At 39.2% G+C, this 13,607-nt stretch overlaps 1 long non-coding RNA gene across 1 annotated transcript in view; it reads right to left on the reverse strand.

Moving 5' to 3' along the window:
* Positions 1-13,327, reverse strand: part of LOC108432042 — a 35,850-nt gene extending 22,523 nt beyond the window's left edge. Inside the window, exons 1-2 of the long non-coding RNA XR_001858196.1 lie at positions 13,254-13,327; positions 11,825-11,886 (exon numbers count right to left, since the gene is read on the reverse strand). This is a non-coding gene — a long non-coding RNA (uncharacterized LOC108432042). The remainder of the gene's footprint in view (positions 1-11,824; positions 11,887-13,253) is intronic.
* Between the last annotated feature and the right edge of the window lie 280 nt (positions 13,328-13,607).

The raw sequence follows: 13,607 nt of genomic DNA on the forward strand, positions 1-13,607 counted from the left end.
CCTCTGAATCAATATAACTGTGTGTTTGCAACACAACACTGTGTTTGTAAGCAAGATCTGAATTTGATGAAAAGTTATTGCTCTACAGTCTTGTTTTCCAAAAAAATCCTTAAATCCTTTTACATTGTCGCTTATGTTTTTTGCGCATGTGTTTGTCACATGTGTTTAGGGTGATGGTGATGATTTTCTTTGACCAATCAGCAGTCTCCAGTATTTCAATGACACCTTTTGGTATCAGCTCAGTGCACATGGAACCTTGAGGGAGGTGATACAAAAAAATAGTACCAGGTTTGTTTAATGGAAAACCAAAAAAGGCAAAGTGAGCTAAGCCAAGCCAGCACCACACAGTGGGAAAGTGACTAAGATTTACATGAAGCAACTCTGGGATCTGTTTTTCTTCACTGTATACGTGTGTTATTTTATAGCTTTGGAGCTTTTATTCTAAAAGGTGGGGGAAAAGTCTTTAAGTAGGTGTGCACAAACCTTGGACTAAGATTTCATATTCACAGCTACCACTGGGCTGTGGAGCAGTGGAACTGTGTTCTCAGGAGTGATGGAGCTCCATCCAACCTTGAGATGAGCTGGAGCTATCCAGAACTAATCAACCAACACCAGTACTTAACCTTACTTTAATGCTTTTATGGCTGAATGCAATTGAATCCACAGCAATAATTCAACATCTATTGCAGGGGTCTTTAATTAAAATTCAATAAGGTCCAGTTAAAGAAAATTTCCTCAAGCAAAAGGTCCAAAAAGGTAGAAAAGCTAAGCTGATCAAAATAGGAGCAGCCTGTTGAAATGAAATAATTCTCCATAGTATATCGGTTGTAGGTCCAAGTCCGCATAGGACAGTGTCTGGGTCTGGACTCGGTCCACGGTCCTCCTATCAGTGACCTCTGATCTAGCATAAAGCCTTCCCTGAAGTGTAGAGGCTTATCTCAGCAAATTAAGGACAAACTACCTATTAATACTTTTAGAAGAAGAACTTGAGGAGCAGATGTCTACAAACTGTGCACTCTCTTTTAGAAATGGCAGTGTCCTAGAGGATTTGTTAGAACACTATGAAAGACATTAGCCAATCAGAAGACAGAAAAACAGAAAAATCCTGCAGCCAACTTCGTTCTTTTGCTTCTCTTCTCTTCCAGCACGCCCCTAGGCCCATCATACTTGTGATGTAGCACGCTATAAACGCAGATGTAAGCGGCATTCAGTCTGACATACTCCAAGGAGGAGCTGTCTGAGATCCTGCAGCTGCTTGATACCATATCAAAGGTAGAATCAGTCCAGCCTATGAGCCATGGCTTTTTATAGAGAACACTGATTGATCTTGTACGTCCATGGTGAAGTCCCTTCACTCTGCCGAGTGTGAAAGCAAATGGATATAGCAGCTAAATGGAGACAAATGACCTCTATCCTGCACGTCATCTGTACCACTACAGCACACTGTATTACTTTCTCATGCCTGCCAACCAAGAAATTAGACAAGTATTGGCAGAGCGGCCTATGAATCATCCTCCCATGTATAAAAATACCCCCACATATCTGTCTAATAGGGATGATTCCTTTCAGTAAGTGAAATCTGGTTTCTGTAGCTTGTGTTCATTGATAATGTGAATTCCACACAGGGGATTATTTGCTCTATAGAGTTATGTAATTAAGTGTGGGTAGGTAGTGCTCAGTAGAAAACATTTAACCAGGGGCACCCAAACCTTTGCATATGACTATTAAAACTGTGAACGATACTGATAGCAATTAATCAATACCACCAAATGAAACAATTTAATAGGTTAAAAATATATAGACTCCCCGTTTGTTCAGTTTAATGGCGATTTACTGACTGATTGCCAGTTGTCAAGAGTGGAAATAAAAGCAGAAACTCACCAAGTTTTAATTAATGTGAATACTAGAAAAGGGGGCTTCCAGAATTCACAGTGGATTCATTTGTTTCTGTTCATTAGCTCTGATTTTGTTTTTCAGTTCTTTTCACAGAAATTTGTTTTTTGTGTTATAAAGTTGTCGTCACCCTGAAAGCTAGGTCTGGACACATTTTACATCTCTACTGTAGCCCAATGGCACCGTTTTGCTGCTCCCGAAGTGGCTGCTGCAGTTATGCACCACCGGAACCGAACAGATCGTAAACCCACAGATCACAGCATGTTCAATATCTCTGCTCCTTATTCTCACTACCTCATGTCCAGAAATGAGTGCTGTGTCGGTGCTGCACTGTCCTGTCTGTTTACTGCGTCTACTGTCTGTTTAATTTATCCTATATGTGTCTAGCTTAATGTTTTGTTTGCACACTATGACTGCATGTTTGCAATTTGTACTTTTTATGTCTTTTTGCTCCATGCTGTTCCTGGAGGAACGTAATTTCACTCCACTGTGTACTTGTCTGATGATTTGCCACTTGACTAATAGCTTATTAATGCCTCATAATAATCCATTGTTCTAACAGACAAATAAAAAAATAAGTATATATTACATAATATTATTTAGCTAGCTGTTTAAAGGCAGTTTTCTCTAGTTCTCCACCAGTTCTCTTTCCCAAGACTGCAGCCACCATCGCTGAAGCATTGTTATAGTGTTTTGTTTTCTGATTATATTACTCTACCACACTGGCATAATGCTGATGTTCTTCATTGCTCAGACATTTTGTGTCTAATACGGATTCATTTGCTGCATGAAGAAACCAGTAATTCACAGTGCTGTCAACACAATACATATCTCCAAAAAGTAAGTAAAAGGAGAAGGAAAAATATTCTTAAATTGTAATGTAAGATAATGGAACAACATTATTTACATATATTGTGGACCATTTCTATCCATCCGTTCCTAAATATAATGTAAGTCACATTTGCCATTGTCAAACCATTTGAAACTTTTTTTTAAAAAAACAACAAAAATGGAGTTAGAAAGTTTTGTTCTGGCAGTGATGAAAAGTTGTATGGTCATGTGATTAAAGGAATAGAGTAGACTGAACAACAGAAATAAGCATATTTTGGTGCTTAAAGAGTTCAATCCTCTTGCACAGATGCCTGTTACAGCATAAAACAGGTCATTTTTAAACACAAAACTAGGGCAAATGATGCAGTCATTCACAAAGATTTGCCTCCAGGCTCTCAGTATTTACAGTATAGCACATGTGCACAGACACACAAACAGCAAAATCATCAGCAGTAACATGCAAAAGTGCTGAATATCTACAATCAGATGCACTTAACCATCAAAAGCAACTGAACACATGAAAGCATTCCAAAGCACGCACACACACACACACACACACACACACACACAATAACACCTCACAGTAATGGAGCCTGAAGCAACACGGATGCATCTGCTTGCAACACTCCCACCTATCAGCACCTCATCTCTCTCTCATGCATGCAGTTCAGTTCTTCCCTGAACGAGATTCTGAAGTGCCACAAAATCTCCTGCTGTCATTCAAAAGCCATTGTTCTCCACATAAGTGGTGATTTTGCATTGATGCACTGGTGTCTGGTGTTCAGACACTTATTCTTGTGTGTATGTGCGCACCCACACCATCTTTCTATAAAACTGGGCTCTGGCTGAATTGAAGAGGGCCACCGTGATCGTGGCTTTTTCCCTACTCTGTGCTCTTCACTGTATTTCTCTCTGAACAACTGTCCATTTCTGAGCTGCCAATCAGGTCCCGTCTCTAATATGACATATCAAGGAACAGTCTGGAAGATTTACAGATTTCCACCTCAATGTAGTCCATCAGCCAAATATGGAAGCCTTGAAGGCCTAAAAAAAACCCAAACTTTTAAATCTGAAACATCACAAGTCACAAATCGGGTCATCTGTCTGTCATCAAAACACCTTTCTTTCTTCAGGGGCAGTTGTTTTTTTTTTCTTACCCTTCAGGGTCTGTGTGAGAAATTTGGCTTACAACTAGCATGCTATACCAGAGAGCTAAGTGGCTAACAACTAGCATGTTATACCAGCTTTGCCCACAAGGACAAAACTCAATTCAATTTGAAACTGGTATGGCATGCAAATGTTCACAGTAAAAACACAGCAAAATGTCTTTCACGGAAACAGTTGTGCGATGAACAGTCTGTTGTGTTATGCAAGTGTTATGGCAGCTGAGAAGATCATTCTTGGTGTTCTTTTTGAAAAATGTTTCAGAGTCTGATAAAATGAGTAATACGTGTTCAATACTTCAACATACATCTTCTAACATCTTCAGTTGTGTACTTCAAGCTGCATTTGTAGAAGACTTTACTAGAATCCACTGCACGCACAGTTGTGCGATGAACAGTCTGTTGTGTTATGCGAGTGTTACGACAGCTGAGAAGATCATTCTTGGTGTTCTTTTTGAAAAATGTTTGAGTCTGATAAAATGAGTAATACGTGTTTAATACTTCAACGTATGTCTTCTAACATCTTCTTCAGTTGTGTACTTCAAGCTGCATTTGTAGAAGACTACTAGAATCCACTGCACGCACTGTTTTAGTACATCAAGGTTTATGTAGACATAACACCTCTGACAGCTAACAAAAAAAAAAAAAATCTATCTCGAGCCCCTGGTGTCACATACTAAGTGTTAACCGATTAATTTTTTCATACAGTAGTGGGATAAAAAAAACGAGGAAGAAAAAATATTCTGATGTTTTGATGGCTGGAATTGTACAGATGACGCTAGAAATATTTTAGGCTTCTTTTGGTACGTCACATAAGCAGACAAAAATTAAAAACAAATTCCCTTTATTAATTTTTTTTTTTGTTTTTTGCATTTTACCTTTGAGGGCCTCCACAGCTGGGACATATCTTGGATCTGAATTTTCCTCTTTAGTTTTACACTGGAGATATGAGGCAAATGTAGCTAACCACATCATATTAAGTAATCTTAAAGAGACTTGCTGATGTGGACAGTTATCTACAAACTTGCATAAAGACTGCACATAATGACATACTATGGAAGCCATTTTAACAGTTACACAGTGTCAGAAACCACTTATGCAAGATCATCTGGGATTACTCCACATGGTTTGAGAAGTGTGATGATTTCGTCATGCAGCTAACATAATGCTAAGTTGTTAACCATTACTTGTTAACTACATTGGCCTCATAGCTCTAGTGCAAAATTACAAAAGTAGACTTAATCCGCCATGTATGTCTTGGCTATTGACCACGTTTGAGTTAAGGTTGTTTCAGCAGTTGGCTACATTTGAGAAAAGTTGTGTTGATACACCTTCGCCATGCTACTACTGCAGGCTTTCTAATAAAGGCCACTGAGCTACACTGAAGGAAAGGACATGCAGCTTCCACCCGAGTTTCACCAATAGAACAGTGCTCTGAGCATAGACAGTAGATCATAAGTGGCAGAAAACAAACCATGATCTGACTGGATAAATAATGTGTGTCAAGAAGCAAGGAGAGAGAAAGGTGGAGATGAATAACACTGAACTGTCAAAACAGTGAGAGCAGGAGACACAGCACCTCTCTTGACATCACTCTCTTTTATGAGCACAAAGTTAGCTAAAGCTATAATCTGTGAGGCAAAATGAATGTCTGAGGGTTGAAGTGTGTGAGATTCTTTGATGTACTTGTAATTTTCCTGTCATTTGTGTAATTTCTGTCTGGAAACTGGATTTATTCTAAAGAGGATCCATTCAGTCATTCATTCCTTTCTTCCCAGCTTTTTTCCTTCCCCGCTTTTCACTCTTTATTGTGAAGGTACACAAATAGAGATCAGAAAAACAGGACGCAGCAATATAGAAAAAATATTTCTCTGTCTACCGCCATCTCAATCACTGCCACTATCATTAAATATTGTTTCCTGGGTTTCTGCACCGTCTAATTCCATCAATGCATTTAAATCACCCTAAGTGGGTTCTCTCTAAATAGTCTGCATACGATGTATCTCAGGAAACCATCCTGACTGTACTTTGACTGTGAGAACTCATGAAAATTACCAGATTGATTTTGCCATCAATGCTTCCCATAAAGCAATTAAAAATGAAGGGGTCCCTCTCTGGCTAGAATGAGGAAAGATATTAGCATACACATGAAAGCAAACTAAAAAGTTTTAAATTAATGTCATCTGGCTTTCATTTTAAATCAAATTTATTTATACAGCAACTTTTATTCTTTAAAAGTACCAAAAGGCAGCTTTCTTCTTCTTCTTCTTCTTTTGGCTGCTCCCTTTAGGGGTCACCACAGCGGATCATCTGCCTCCATCTTGCCCTATCCATTGCCTCCTCTAATTTCACACCAACCATCTCCATGTCCACCTTCACTACATCCATAAACCTTCTCTGAGGTCTACTCCTTCTACCCAGCAGCTCCATCTCCAACATTCTTTGCCCAATATATCCACTATTCCTCCTCAACACATGTCCCAACCATCTCAACCTGGCCTCTCTGGCTTTATCTCCAAACTGCTCCACCTTCACTGTCCCTCTGATCTGCTCATTTCTAATCTTGTCCATCCTTGTCACTCCCAACAAAAATGTCAGCATTTTCATCTCCGCCACCTCCAGCTCAGCCTCCTGTCTTTTAGACAAAGCCTCCATGTTGTCTCCAAACCAAACATCATAGCAGGACACACTACTGTCTTGTAAACCTTCCCTTTCACTCTTGCTGCTATCCTTTCTATCACACATCAGCCCTGACACCCGTCTCCACCCACTCCATCCTGCCTGCACCCTCTTCTTCACCTCTCTTCTACACTGTCCATTGCTCTGGATGGTTGACCCAAGATATTTGAAGTCATCCACCTTTACGACCTCTACTCCTTGCATCTTCACCTTTCCACCTGCCTCCCTCTCATTCACACACATGTATTCCGTCTGATCTCTACTGACCTTCATTCCTCTCCTCTCCAGTGCAAACCTCCACCTCTCCAGATTCTCTTCCACCTGCTCTCTACTCTCACCACAGATTACAATGTCATCTGCAAACATCATGGTCCATGGAGCCTCCTGCCTGACCTCATCTGTCAACCTGTCCATCACCATTGCAAACAAGAAGGGGCTCAAAGCTGATCCCTGATGTAACCCTACCTTCACCTTGAATCTAAAAGGCAGCTTTACACTGTACAAAACACTAAACATTATGAAACTGATAGATGAAGAATATGAATACAATATATAGAAAGTTATTATGTTGTTGCTCTTGTAAGAAAAGAGCGCACCAGTGGACAAAGCAAGGTCCATAAAGACATGGATGAGTAAGTTTGGTGTGGAAGAACTTGACTTAGAGCAGAGACTGTGAGCCAGGCCTTCTTGTCCAACTTCAGTGTATGACCTCACAAATACGCTTCTGGAAGAATGGTCAAAAATTCCCATAAACACACTAAACCTTGTGGAAAGCCTTACCAGAAGAGTTGAAGCTGTTATAGCTGCAAAGGGTGGACCGACATCATATTAAACCCTATGGATTAAGAATGGGATGTCACTCAAGTTCACAGGCAGACGAGCAAATACTTTTAGCAATATATTGCGGATGCTGCAGACTACGTTCAAAATGTCTGCTGTTTCTTCTCATACGTAACAGCTAATCTGCGAATCTTGAAAGTTAAGACATATATTTAAAAACAGAAACAAAAGAAAACGCTAACATCTAGCATCGTATACCTGAACATGAAAGGCAGTGAGAATTTGGCATGCTGTGTCCTACATCGCATCAATGGTTATGTATGGTTATGGTCAGACTGCAGGCAAACTGGATTGGTTTCTCATATCAGATCTTTTGAGAGACACTGTTAATCACAAGTGATCTGACTGGATGTGTGTGTCCGGATATCACCAACCTATCTGCATGGGTTGATGTGGTAACAACGTAGGCCTTCAGTAACAATGTAGCCACGCTGGTGACACAAACATGGATTTAGATGAAGATCCATCATCTTGCCCTCCAAACTCTTCAAAATCCTCAGCACTTCTGTCACTCTGGACTTGACTTTGCTGTTTGTTGGGTTTTGAGTGACATAAAAGACACCCTGAAATCTGATTTTATTGGCCAGAATATCCAGGCTGAGACTCATCTGTAAAAATCTAATTGGAATCACATTTCAAACCACCTCCAAATGTGCTTTGGACCCAACTTGCAAAAAATAAGATTGTGTTCTTTTTACTGTTCAAACTACCAAATGGCAAAAAATCTAGTTTTGGCTGGCAGTGTGAACAAGGCTTGTGGCATTAATGAAGAACTGTAATGTATAATATAGTATAATGTATTTAAAGAACACATTTGGGTGACTATTGACTGCTAGTGTTTTGAATTTTGAATATTAACTGGTAGAATTTTGTAAGTTTGGTTTTGATCCCGGCCACCACTCCTGGCCGAGAAGACACACAGAGTGTAAGGCTCTGGAGGCACGCCAAGCCAAAGACACTGCTCAGAGCCAGCCAATAAAATCAATACTCTCCTCTCCAAAAGCTCAGCAATTACTCAGCAACTACAGCTTACTCACTGTCATATGAGGTGATGGAGGACCCTCAGAGAGAGAGAGAGAGAGAGAGAGAGAGAGAGAGAGAGAGAGAGAGAGAGAGAGAGAGAGAGAGAGAGAGAGAGAGAGAGAGAGAGAGAATATTGAAGGAAAACTTTGTTTAAAAGTCAATGAAACTGGCCACATACAATTAAAACAGTCTAAGCCTGTTCTTTTATCCTTTATCTAGATGGGGTTGTTCATAATCTTGTGAAAAGAAAGCTCACTTAGTCTAAGAAAGATTATTTTATTCTTAAAAAGCATCGCCGTTTCCCTCAGACGCCGCTAATCCCTCACGTGATTCTTCTTTTTTGCCCAGTGAGGCTGTGGTTTCTGGACAGCGCTCAATAAGCAAGTTGTCTGCAAAAATAAAAACCCTGAATTTTTTCTGTGCTTTCTCAGCAAAGCAGTAGGTCCAAAGATAAGGCTTGCAGGCCCCATCTGACTTAGTCTTTAAACAGTCAGCCATAAAGAGATAAACAAGTTAACGAGACAAACAAATAACAACTGCTCTGAGTCTAGTGTCTTTATGCTGTGTGAAAGCACACAGCCTGCAGAGAAACATACATCAAGCCCTTCAGAATGAGTTAGTTTTTTATGTGACAAAAGAGAGAAGGTATAAATGCGTATATAAGCATATTCTACAACAGTTCGGGCCACGCAAGCTGATTGGTTGAGAAGCATTCTAACTGTGCTGTTATTTTGCCATAACATCGTAGCTTTTTCACAAACACTGTATCACTCTGCTAAAGCACCACTGCTAAGCTAACAAGTTTGACAGCTGTAGGAGACGCTCAAGCCATTTGAATGTTTTTATTTCTTTGCGCACAAACAGAAAACGGATACTTTTAAGATCACATTTGACCTACAGCTGATTTTGGTCAGACTCTGAAGATGTGACTACATTAACTTCCCAAGCTGTCATTGCCACTGAGCAGCTTTTCAGTCAGCAGCTGTGACAGAAGAACAGCTTAACAACCTGGACTCAGCCAGAAATGAAAGGCAGTGTTTTATTGCAAAATAACATCACGACTGTGATGATCTATGAGCCGAAGGAGAGTGCTGTAGATCCTCACAGCCGTGATATTATTTTGCGATAACGTACTTCCTCTCATGTTATATTGCTTAATAATGACACATAAATCCTTTGATGTTCTGACAGTATCCCTGCTTTCATTCTGGGTGAATTTTTCACAAAAGGCAACCAATCAGATTGCCATGTGGCGCAGTAACCATTTGCATCACACTCACACGCTGAGCTTTAACACTGGAAAACACACATTGTGGGAGGCACAATGGTTGATACAACGTTATTATTTTGTTAGACCATTTTTTAAAAGTTAAAAAACAGCACTGTAACTGTAACCTGCTTTGGGATTTGGAATTGACTTCTATCTCTGCACACACGTTCTCTCATTGCACCTCAACCTGTGTTTGTTTTAGTAATGTGCCCTCAAAGCAACCAGGTGCTGTCGAGTCAATTCAGATACAGCGTTAACCGTATAACCAAAGCAATATTTCAAATATATATAAACATTACATAGATTAAACAAAAAAAACTCTCCACTCTAAAATGATCTAAAATCAAAAGTTCAAAATCACTAAAGCTCCACTCTGAATTAAAACATTGCACTATAACCCCGCATTCCTGTCCGTGTGTGAAATGTTTTGACAATAATTAACACTTGTTTTAGAAATAAATGTTGGCTTGCTTGTTCACCTACAAAGAAAAATATCAAGTTCGCTTCTGGTTTTGTAAATCATAAACATTTTTCTCAAAAATATTCTAGCAACATTACTGAAGAAAGCCCCAGGAACCTCCAAAACAGAAGTACTATTTTATGATTACAGAGCAAATCCTTATGGGAAACAGCATGTTCATGTAATTCAACAGTGGAGGTGTGAATCCCTGAGCTGAATAATTCAGACTCATGAGTCACTGGTTTTCACTTTGATTCAAAAAGTGATTTTTGTAAATTGTTTAAATTTAAATGACTTCAGTAACATTTATTGTAGGTAATTCAGGCTAAATTGCCTGAAACAGGCTTTGCCTAGAATATAAACAAGGTTTGTTTGTGCAACATTTAGAAGTCTGTAGTCTAACGATGATGCCTGCATTCTGGTTATCCAGCGAAACGAGAAATATTGCTTTGCAATAATCCCCAGGATTTAAAAATAAGATACTAGACCTATTACATTAGGCCTAAAACATGAAGCCTAAAACATCTGATTCAAGACATCAGGCCTAAGAGTAGTCATAGCACCCTTTATTACAACCCAAATTCCAATGAAGTTGGGACGTTGTGTAAAACATAAATCAAAACAGAATACGATGATTTGCAAATCCTTTTCAACCTATATTCAATTGAATACACTACAAAGACAAAATATAAACTTTATTGTTTTTTGCAAATATTCACTCATTTTGAATTTGATGCCTGCGACATGTTCCAAAGTAGTTGGGACAGGGGCATGTTTACCACTGTGTTACATCACCTTTCCTTTTAACAACACTCAATAAGCATTTGAGAACTGAGGACACTAATTGTTGAAGCTTTGTAGGTGGAATTCTTTCACATTCTTGCTTGATGTACAACTTCAGTTGCTCAACAGTCCGGAGTCTCCGTTGTCGTATTTTGCGCTTCATAATGCGCCACACATTTTCAATGACAGGTCTGGACTGCAGGCAGGCCAGTATAGTACCCACATTCTTTTAGTACGAAGCCACGCTGTTGTAACACATGCAGAATGTAGCTTGGCATTGTCTTGCTCAAATAAGCAGGACGTCCCTGAAAAAGACGTTGCTTGGATGGCAGCATATGTTGCTCCAAAATCTGTATGTACCTTTCAGCATTAATGGTGCCTTCACATATGTGCAAGTTACCCATGCCATGGGCACTAACACACCCCCACACCATCAGAGATGCTGGCTTTTGATCTTGTGCTGATAACAATGCAGACAGTCCTTTCCTCTTTGGCCCGGAGGACATGACGTCTTTCCCAGTCTTTTATTGCCCCTGTCCCAAATTCTTTGGAACGTGTTGCAGGCATCAAATTCAAAATGAGTGAATATTTGCAAAAAACAATAAAGTTTATCTGTTTGAACATTAAATATCTTGTCTTTGTAGTGCATTCAATTGCATATAGGTTGAAAAGGATTTGCAAATAACCGTATTCTGTTTTTATTTATGTTTTACACAACGTTCAAACTTCATTGGAATTGGGGTTGTACTTTAAATTTGCTCTAAATCAGATGATTTGACTCGTTCAGAAAAGACAGCAGTGCTGGTGGACATGCTGAACCTTTTGTGCTTTTGAATTTCTGTAACTTCTCTTTTGGCTTCATAATTACAAGATATCACTCACATTAATCAACAGAAAACGGCAGATGATGGTAATCCTGTGTGGGACCAGCACACCAATTAAACCTGGAAAAAACATAAAACCTAAATGAGCATACAATAAAAACTGGAAAAGGAACATAACAGCTTATTTAGAGAGTCTCCTCAAGGGAATGTGTGCAAACCATGGAGATATAGGAAAAAATGTCAATGAGCAAATTGTCCAACAATAACAGGGAGATTTTCCATATAAAGACATGCTGTCAATTAAATAAATTACTGTTTTGTAGGCTGCCAACACCACTCATCTTCAGGTTAAAACACTTAAAGTATAGTCAGCAGTAATTTTATGCATGCAATGTGTTAGTTTATCAATTTCCAAATCTCTTCCCAAGGAAGCCAAGTATTACTTGTAATTATTATTACCTGGTTTAGCTAATCTGTGCTTCATTATGAAAATTAGGTGTGCTGATATAATTTATCAAATCTGTGTGTTGGCTGTGGGTGTCTAGGAGAAATCTGGAAAACTAGTTCACACAATATTAACTACTTTTTTTGGAGGGGAAAAAAGTGTTACTTTTTACTGTTTTTATATGTAGCTGCATTTAATACGACATCTGGTATTTTTTTTACAAGCAAAAAACACAGATAATGCTAAGGTAAATAGTTTTAATGTGCTTAGATGCCCATGACTTTTGCACAGTACAGTATATGACAACTAAGGTACACAAACCCTTAACACATTTGATACCCTCCCCTTTTTAGCTTTTAAATGTTTAAACATTGCATAGTTTCCCTTTATGCTAACATGCCACATGATCTTAACAATGAAGTACCAAAAGCCTGCTTATATATAATATATTTACATAAATAATGCCATGTGCATTTGTGGCCAGCAGAGAATCTAAAGGAACTGTTGTCTTCTCTCCATGCACAAAAAAAGCATTAAAATGACAACCTTCGACTTATATTTCATATTTGGTAGGTTCGCTTCACCTGAATCTAATCCTAGTGCATACCAAACTAGCACACCGAGATTCCCAAAGGAGCCTGATCCTAGTCAAATTTCAAGCAAACACTGGTGTAAGTAAATATGTAATAAGGATGACAGACATCTATACAGACTGATAATAGGGCATGATGTCAAAATGTTATTTTAAAGCTACATCAAGTAAGAACCGGATATTTTGTGACTTCTCTGGTAGAAATGTGTAATTGCTGAAAATGTGTGGACGAACATTTTGTAATACTGGTTGTTCTTTAGATTGTTCAAAGAGAAATCATTGAAATTTTTTCAATCTGCAACATCACTGGACAGCTCAACATGCTTGAAGGAGAACGCTAACTACAAATTCGGTTACGTCAGCTAACAGATGCCCACCCTGGCTGGGGAGGACAATCCCAACCACCCAGAGAGAACAAGAACTCTCAACCACAGATGGCTGTGGCATTACCTCATGATCTAATGAGAGCAGGAAAGTGCACTCTGCTCCCTTGCAACTGCTCCTCTTCTTGTCCAGAAGAACAGGGAGGAACTGGGGGAAGGAGAAGAGTGAGAGGAATGGACTGTAGTAGCAGTAACTGAGGAAATAGGACACCTGACCCATTTCAGTGTCATCAGATTATCAGTCAACCACTGGTAAATTAAACCAACTCTGGCTTAATGGCACACTCTGTGAACCTCTGGTAGCCAATCAGTTGCTACACAGGACCAGCCTTTAAAAATTTGGCACTTGTCTCGGGAAGCCTTTTGCAGCATATCCAGGACTTTGTCTCTTCCACTATATGGATGCTTTGTAAGTCACTTT

Source organism: Pygocentrus nattereri, chromosome 14 (genome assembly GCF_015220715.1).
Source record: "Pygocentrus nattereri isolate fPygNat1 chromosome 14, fPygNat1.pri, whole genome shotgun sequence".
NCBI classification, from domain to species: Eukaryota; Metazoa; Chordata; class Actinopteri; order Characiformes; family Serrasalmidae; genus Pygocentrus; species Pygocentrus nattereri.